The 7,500-nt window shown below is 38.9% G+C and overlaps 1 protein-coding gene across 1 annotated transcript in view; it reads right to left on the bottom strand.

Annotated features, from left to right (window-relative positions):
• Positions 1-7,500, bottom strand: part of LOC143041153 (cGMP-dependent 3',5'-cyclic phosphodiesterase-like) — a 199,785-nt gene that overhangs the window by 29,945 nt on the left and 162,340 nt on the right. The gene's annotated exons all lie outside the window — the stretch shown is intronic.

Below are 7,500 nucleotides of genomic sequence, written 5' to 3'. Positions count from 1 at the left end.
ATCTAAACTTGTATCGTGTATATACTCTAAGTTTTATATTTTTAATCAGATTTTTTAATGTATTATTGTCAGTGTACTACTGCAATTGAAATAAACCTTTTATTATTATTACACACACACACACACACACACACACACACACACACACACACACACACACACACACACACAGTACACCAAACATCATATTCACACACACATCAACATACACACACGAAGATCTTTATATACCAAATATAAAGAAAGCTAAGATAGTTGTCGGCCATTCTTCACATACACACATCCTACGCTCCCCTACCACGCCACGCCACAAGGGTCAACAGCAAACTCGTGCTCATCAGAGCGGCGAGGACTGAGCGACACGAGAACAGCGCCGATCTGTCCGTGCACATTATTAACTCAATTTCATCTAGTCCCACAATTACCTCAAACTGTACAGTGCTAGTGTATCACAGTATAATTGTTAAATCAATAAACTTATTATTAATATTATTAGTATTATTATTACTATTATCATTAATAATATTATCATTAATATTATTATTATTATTATTATTATTATTATTATTATTACATAGTACGTCATTCCTCATATACATATAAACATACACGCATGAAGCAGATACTGATATACCATATCTGATAAACAGATAACTGTACATTTGTTATACACAAAAACACACACACATGAAGCAGATAATGATATACCAAAACTGATAAAGGCAAAGATGATTATATGCTATTCCTCTAACACACACACACACACACACACACACATGAAGCAAATAATGATATACAAAATCTCATATAGGCAAGGATAAGTCTAGCATTCCTGTGATGTCACCTCTACTGGGAACAGAAGTTCATAAGGTTTCATGAATTTATATAACATCATTACATCTAGAGAGAAACGACGACGTGCAAGGACACTATGACGTCACTGACCCTCGAGCCTCGGGAGACGAGGCAAGACAACGAGCTTATGAAATTCTGTTGATGTGTGTGTTTGTGTATGAGTATATATGTGTATGTGTGTGTGTGTGTATGCGTGTATGTGTATATGTGTATACGTGTGTGATTCACCATGGTCTTGGATCACGTGTTGGACTCGTGATAGACAACTATTACCCTCCTGGATGAGAGCTTAGAGCTCATATATGACCAATCTATGGGTAGTGCTTTGAGCTTACTGTACACGCACACACACAACAAACTCCTCTCCCACGACAGTTGGAGTACCGGCTCGCAGCGCAGCGATGCTGAAATTATTTTAGCCTTGGCCAGGATTCGAACTCGTTGGGTTCCGTCCCCTTTTCTCTGATTTTTTATCGTATCTTGCCGCAAACTTATGCGCAATTTCAAGTGAATCTATATCCTTGCTTTTCAATTATCATATTTAGATTTGAACTCATGTATTATTTGTATTATCGCCTTCTAAGCTATTCCACAATATTATGCATCTATATGGAAAACAGTATTTCTTCACAGCCTGTCGACGTGTGATCTTACACAACTTATTCCCATGAAGTGTGTGTGTGTGTGTGTGTGTGTGTGTGTGTGTGTGTGTGTGTGTGTGTGTGTGTGTGTGTGTGTGTGTGCTCGGGCGTGTGTATGTGTATGTGTGTGCGGACACGCACATGTATGTCTGTATTTTTAAAGACCAGAAATCCAGGAATTAAAATGTTGAGTAAACGTTCAACACCCCAAAAACGTTTGGGAAAAAATACACCAACGTTTGAAAACCAAGAAACGTTTCGAAGTCTTTGTTTATCTTCAGGTACTAGCGACCAACCCTTTCAGTTGACCTAGAAGGAGGACCATGATTGGTTGAAAACACACACACACACACACACACACACACACACACACGCACCCACTGGCGAGAACAGATTGACAACGTCTCATGTCCGCAATGACAACAAAATCGTCTAAGATGGACAACAACGTCGCTCAAAAAGAGGGCTTTCGCGTCGCTAGCTGTGTCACCAAGTTATGTCCGCCTTTTGCACGCGTCATTTCAATTCTTCATGTCCAAAGCACTCACGTATACGACCTAATGATGATGATTATTTGGTTCAACGTCGCCATCTCCCCTCGCTTTAACGCCGCGGACTACCCTCGGTTTAACGTCGCCATCTCCCCTCGGTTTAACGTCGCCAACTTACCTCGGGTTTGACGTCGCCAACTCCCCTCGGTTTAACGTCGCCAACTCCCCTCGGTTTAACGTCGCCAACTCCCCTCGGTTTAACGCCGCGGACTACCCTCGGTTTAACGTCGCGGACTACCCTCGGTTTAACGTCGCCGACTACCCTCGGTTTAACGTCGCCGACTACCCTCGGTTTAACGTCGCGAACTCCCCTCGGTTTAACGTCGCGATCCCCCTCGGTTTAACGTCGCGATCCCCCTCGGTTTAACGTCGCGATCCCCCTCGGTTTAACGTCGCGAGCCCCCCTCGGTTTAACGTCGCGAGCCCCCCTCGGTTTAACGTCGCCATCTCCCCTCGGTTTAACGTCGCCAATCCACCTCGGTTTAACGTCGCAAACTCCCCCTATAAGGAGGTTAGGACGGTGCCCCTCACAGAGGCCTTTGTAGCGTGGTATGTAATGAACCATGCCCTTGGTTCAACATCGCCGGTGACAGGATTCGAACCGCCATTCCCTTGACCTTCGCCACAAAAGATCGCGCAAGTCAAAGATATTAAAGACATCAAAGCCATGTCCTACACATGTTCAAGATTTTCGTCCAATTTTGTGAATTTGGAAAGCTGGGAGGCGACATCGCCTCAAGTATTCTAGACTTCTCCAAGTCTAATTCAACAATTCGTATTTTAAGCTTCAACTTCTCTTTGTTCGTTATTCAGCCTCTGACTGTATGACGCAAAAATGAGATTTGACATTTGGAGATTCGATAAATAAAAGATTGTTACCGAAGTCGTTTTCACTCATACGAACTCGCTTGAGTCGAGCAAGTTGGACAGAAGGGACTGAAGTCTCGGATCTATAATATATATATTAATATATATATATATATATATATATATATATATATATTTATATATATGTATGTATGTATATATTAATATATATATATATATATATATATATATATATATTTGTGTCAATTGACATTTGGAATTAAACTCATCTGCTGGGATTCGAACCCTCGCCTGAGCGGCTTACGTCTTACAAGACGAAGATCATACCATCAGGATGGCGTGATGGCGTGATGGTACGATCTTCATCTTGTAAGACGCAAGCCGCTCAGGTGAGGGTTCGAATCCCAGCAGATGAGTTTATTTCCATATATATATATATATATATATATATAGTGAAAACACAGTCTCTGGTTATCTTCAGCAGACTGTGATAGTAAAGCACATAAATAGTACCGCTGAAAGACATGGTAAAACACAGTGGAGCGTTCTCAATGTATCGAAAGAGCTTGTAGCGACACTAGTCAAGAATATAACTAAAATACCCGATTTCAGTAAAGCTCAGTTCATAGAACTACGTCAGGAGCTTCAGCTTACAGATTGGGAGGCAAAATTAAACGAAAGGCCTGTAGATCAGATGTGGGAAATATTTCAAAATACGCTCACTAAGATGATTCAAACTTACATTCCTTTTAAGGACAGACGTCCCCCAAATCAGGCTCGCCCAAAGTGGCTCGACAAAGAAACTGAAAAAAGTATTGCTAAAAAGAGACAGGCTTATAAGAAATATAAGTGCTCGGGTGCATCTAATGACTATGAAAGTTATGTATCAATACAGAGAGATTTAAAAAAGACAATAAGAAAAAGAAAACGACAATACGAAATGAACATCGCTGATAAATCCAAAGAGAATCCCAAAGAATTCTATAGTTACATTAGAGATAAAAAGGTTGTTAGGAATCACATTGGTCCACTATTATCTGCTGACGGTCAACTTGAATATTCAAATGAAGGAATGTGTAATATCTTAAAAAATTATTTTAGCTCGGTATTCGTAAACGAAACACCTCAAAGTAAATTCCAAACTGAAACCTGTGAAAAGTCTGGGGTAAACTTACTCACTACGGTAAATATAACAAAAGAAAAAATTAAAAGGTGTATAGACAAACTCAAAGTTAACAAAACACCAGGGCCTGACGGTTGGCATCCAAGAATCTTAAAGGAAATGAAAAATGAGATTGTTGTTCCATTAGAAATTATTTTCAAGAAATCCATCATATCCGGAGATGTCCCAAGAGAATGGAAGCTAGCTAACGTTACTCCCATATTCAAAAAAGGTGACAAAAAGAAACCAAATAACTATAGGCCTATAAGTTTGACTTCGATCGTAGGAAAAATAATGGAAACTATCATCAGAGATGCTATCGAATATCATTTAGAAAGTAACCGTTTGATAAATGATAGCCAGCATGGTTTCAGACGGAAACGTTCTTGCGTGACTAACTTACTCGAATTCTACAACACAGTTATCTCGAATTATGACAAAAGAAACAATATAGATTTAATATATCTAGACTTTGCAAAAGCTTTTGATACCGTCCCACACGAAAGACTACTTACTAAATTAGCTTTGCATGGAATAAGTGGTAGCCTATTAGGTTGGACTAGTAATTGGTTGAAAGGTGGAAAACAGAGAGTTGTTTTAAATGGAAAAACTTCTGGATGGAAAAATGTTGCAAGTGGAGTTCCTCAGGGTTCCGTTCTTGGGCCACTTCTATTCATAGTATATATAAATGATATAGACAATGGACTAAAATCTACTGTTTCCAAATTTGCTGATGATACAAAACTGTGCGGAGTGGCAAATAATCACTCAAACCAATTAGATATTCAAGAAGATTTAGATCAATTACAGCAATGGTCTGAAAAGTGGCTAATGAAATTTAACACAAGTAAATGCAAGGTAATGCACATAGGTAAAAATAACAGTAATTACGATTACAAGTTATTTGGAAATTCGTTAACAAAAGTGGATAGTGAAAAAGATCTCGGCGTAATTATCAGTAACGACCTCAAATCATCCAAGCAGTGTATTTCAGCCTCTGAGAAAGCAAATAAGATTCTGGGATTGATTGCGCGATCTTTTGATTTCAAAAGTCCACCACTCATTAACAAGCTATATAAATCGTTAGTTCGTCCACATTTGGAATATGCTGTTTCCGTATGGTCACCGAATCTCATTAAAGACATTGACAGACTGGAAAAAGTACAACGGCGAGCCACAAGACTGATTCCAAATATCAAAAATAAATCATACGAAAATCGACTTAAGCACATGAATCTGTTTTCCCTAAAAAAGCGTAGACTCAGAGGTGACTTGATACAGGTCTTTAAGATTTTAAAGGGAATTGACAACATCAAAAGTGACCAAATTTTCACATTGAATGAGAATCAGACAAGAAACAATGGTCTCAAACTGTCCGGAAATAGATTCAATTTGGAAGTAGGTAGAAACAACTTTGCCAACCGTGTAGTTAATGAATGGAATAAACTTCCTGCACAGGTAGTGCAATGTAGTTCAGTTCGAAGCTTTAAGAATCATTTAGATAAATACCTAAGTAAGATGCTGTAATGATTATAATTTATGTTATATTATTTGTTTTTGTTTTGTTATAATTTGTCTGTCTGATTTTCATTTATTATTAGTTATATGTCAATTTATAATCATTTACTATTTACCTTTTTGTTTGTTATTCAACTATACCTATGCATTTATTTATGTATTTTATTTGTTATTTTTTACATTATTATAGTTTTAATTTATTATTATGATTTTTTTTTTTTTTTTGCATCCGACCTAGATATGGATCAAAAGGTCTCCTGTCGGCATGCTCCGCCTTTGTAATCCTTTGTAATCCTTTGTAGGACTAAAACTCCAGTCTTTTCCCACCCACTCTATATGTTATATATATATATATATATATATATATATATATATATATATATATATAACACGCTCACATAAATATAGGTATGAAAGACGGAATGGACTGGCCATCAGCAGCAGCAGCAGGACCGCGAATCGACGTGGGGACTTAAGGGACGAGATCTATTCCTGGAGGTCCGGTGCAAGAGGGACGTAAGCGCCAATGTGTACATCGTCTGAAACCCTATCTACAGAGGGAGACAGGGGGGGAAGAAGGGGAAGAAGGGGAAGAAGGAGTCAGACCTACGTCACGATTGCTAAGAAGCCCTCTTGGTATCTTAAGGTTGTCCTCTCAATAGAGGGTGGTGTAATAGTCGTCCTTGTTGTCTCTTTCTCTCTTTGGGTCCTGATGATGTTATTGTAGGGACACGCAACGTTAGAAATGTACACATGCACACACATACAAAAACACCCTCCCAATACCTTGATCATCATCATCATCATCATATATAATCACATAAAATGATGATTCTGTTTAACGTCGCAAACTCCCCTTCTATCAGGAGGCAAGGACGATGCCCCTTACAGAAAACTTGGTAGCCTGGAATTGAATGAACCATTATGCCCTTGGTCCAGTCAATGCCAGTGGTTAGTCACTGTTACTTTGATACGTCTGAACTGAGTTTCAAGCCCTTGGCTTCACTTCGTATCAGTTTCCGCATATGTCTCCGTCGAGCGCATTGTCAATCTCGTTCGTGATGACATGGAATTAAAAGTAAAAAGTTAATGTGGTTGATAAAAGATTAGTATCTGCACTGGGGACCATTCAGTGTATGTGTATATATATATATATATATATGTATATATATATATATATATACATATATATATATATATACATATATATATATATATATATATATATATATATACATATATATACATATACATATACACATACACCCTTATTCTAACAATAGCACAACATCCACGCCTATCACAATACAGTAATCTATTTAGAAATACAATATAGACACTGAATATGCACGTACCCAAAATGAAATACCAATCCTATTTAACAAAATCACATGAAATAAACCTTGTTAGCACAGTGGGAAAAACATAAAAATCGATCCTTATATCAAGGGTTTCTTCCCCATTATAAGAGAGGTAGCCAATTCAAAAGGCACGTGCCTCCTCTCCTCTTAGCTCCTCGTGGATGACGGGTCATCCCTGTCTCCCGCCCACTGCCTTGGGGGGTCAGAAGCAATGCAGCGAGACACAGCCCGATGCAGCCCCGTTTTCTTTATTTTCCGCATCCATGCAAATCAACAAACAAAACACTCATACTGTATAAATAAAAGTCATACCCTCTCCCTAAGCCTAGGCGCAAACTGAGACGCAGGTGGCACAGACGACGCAGCACAGGGCAATGGCAGACTTCCTGTTGCTGAATTGAAGTAGTACAGTTCGAACTTCACGCTTTCTCACTTGAAATGCTTCCAGATATATCTACAACTTTAGCATTTCAAGCGAGAGAGAGAAGTTTGAACTGCACTACTTCCATTCAGCAACAGGAAGTCTGCCTTTGCCCTGTGCTGCGTCGCCTGTGTCGCCTGCGCCGCCTGTGTCGCCTGCGCCG

This window comes from Oratosquilla oratoria, chromosome 30 (assembly GCF_046742065.1).
Source record: "Oratosquilla oratoria isolate Oo_2021 chromosome 30, ASM4674206v1, whole genome shotgun sequence".
In the NCBI taxonomy this organism is placed as follows: domain Eukaryota; kingdom Metazoa; phylum Arthropoda; class Malacostraca; order Stomatopoda; family Squillidae; genus Oratosquilla; species Oratosquilla oratoria.
The sequence above is the reverse complement of the archived record's forward strand: the minus strand, read 5'-3'. Positions and strand labels throughout refer to the sequence as shown.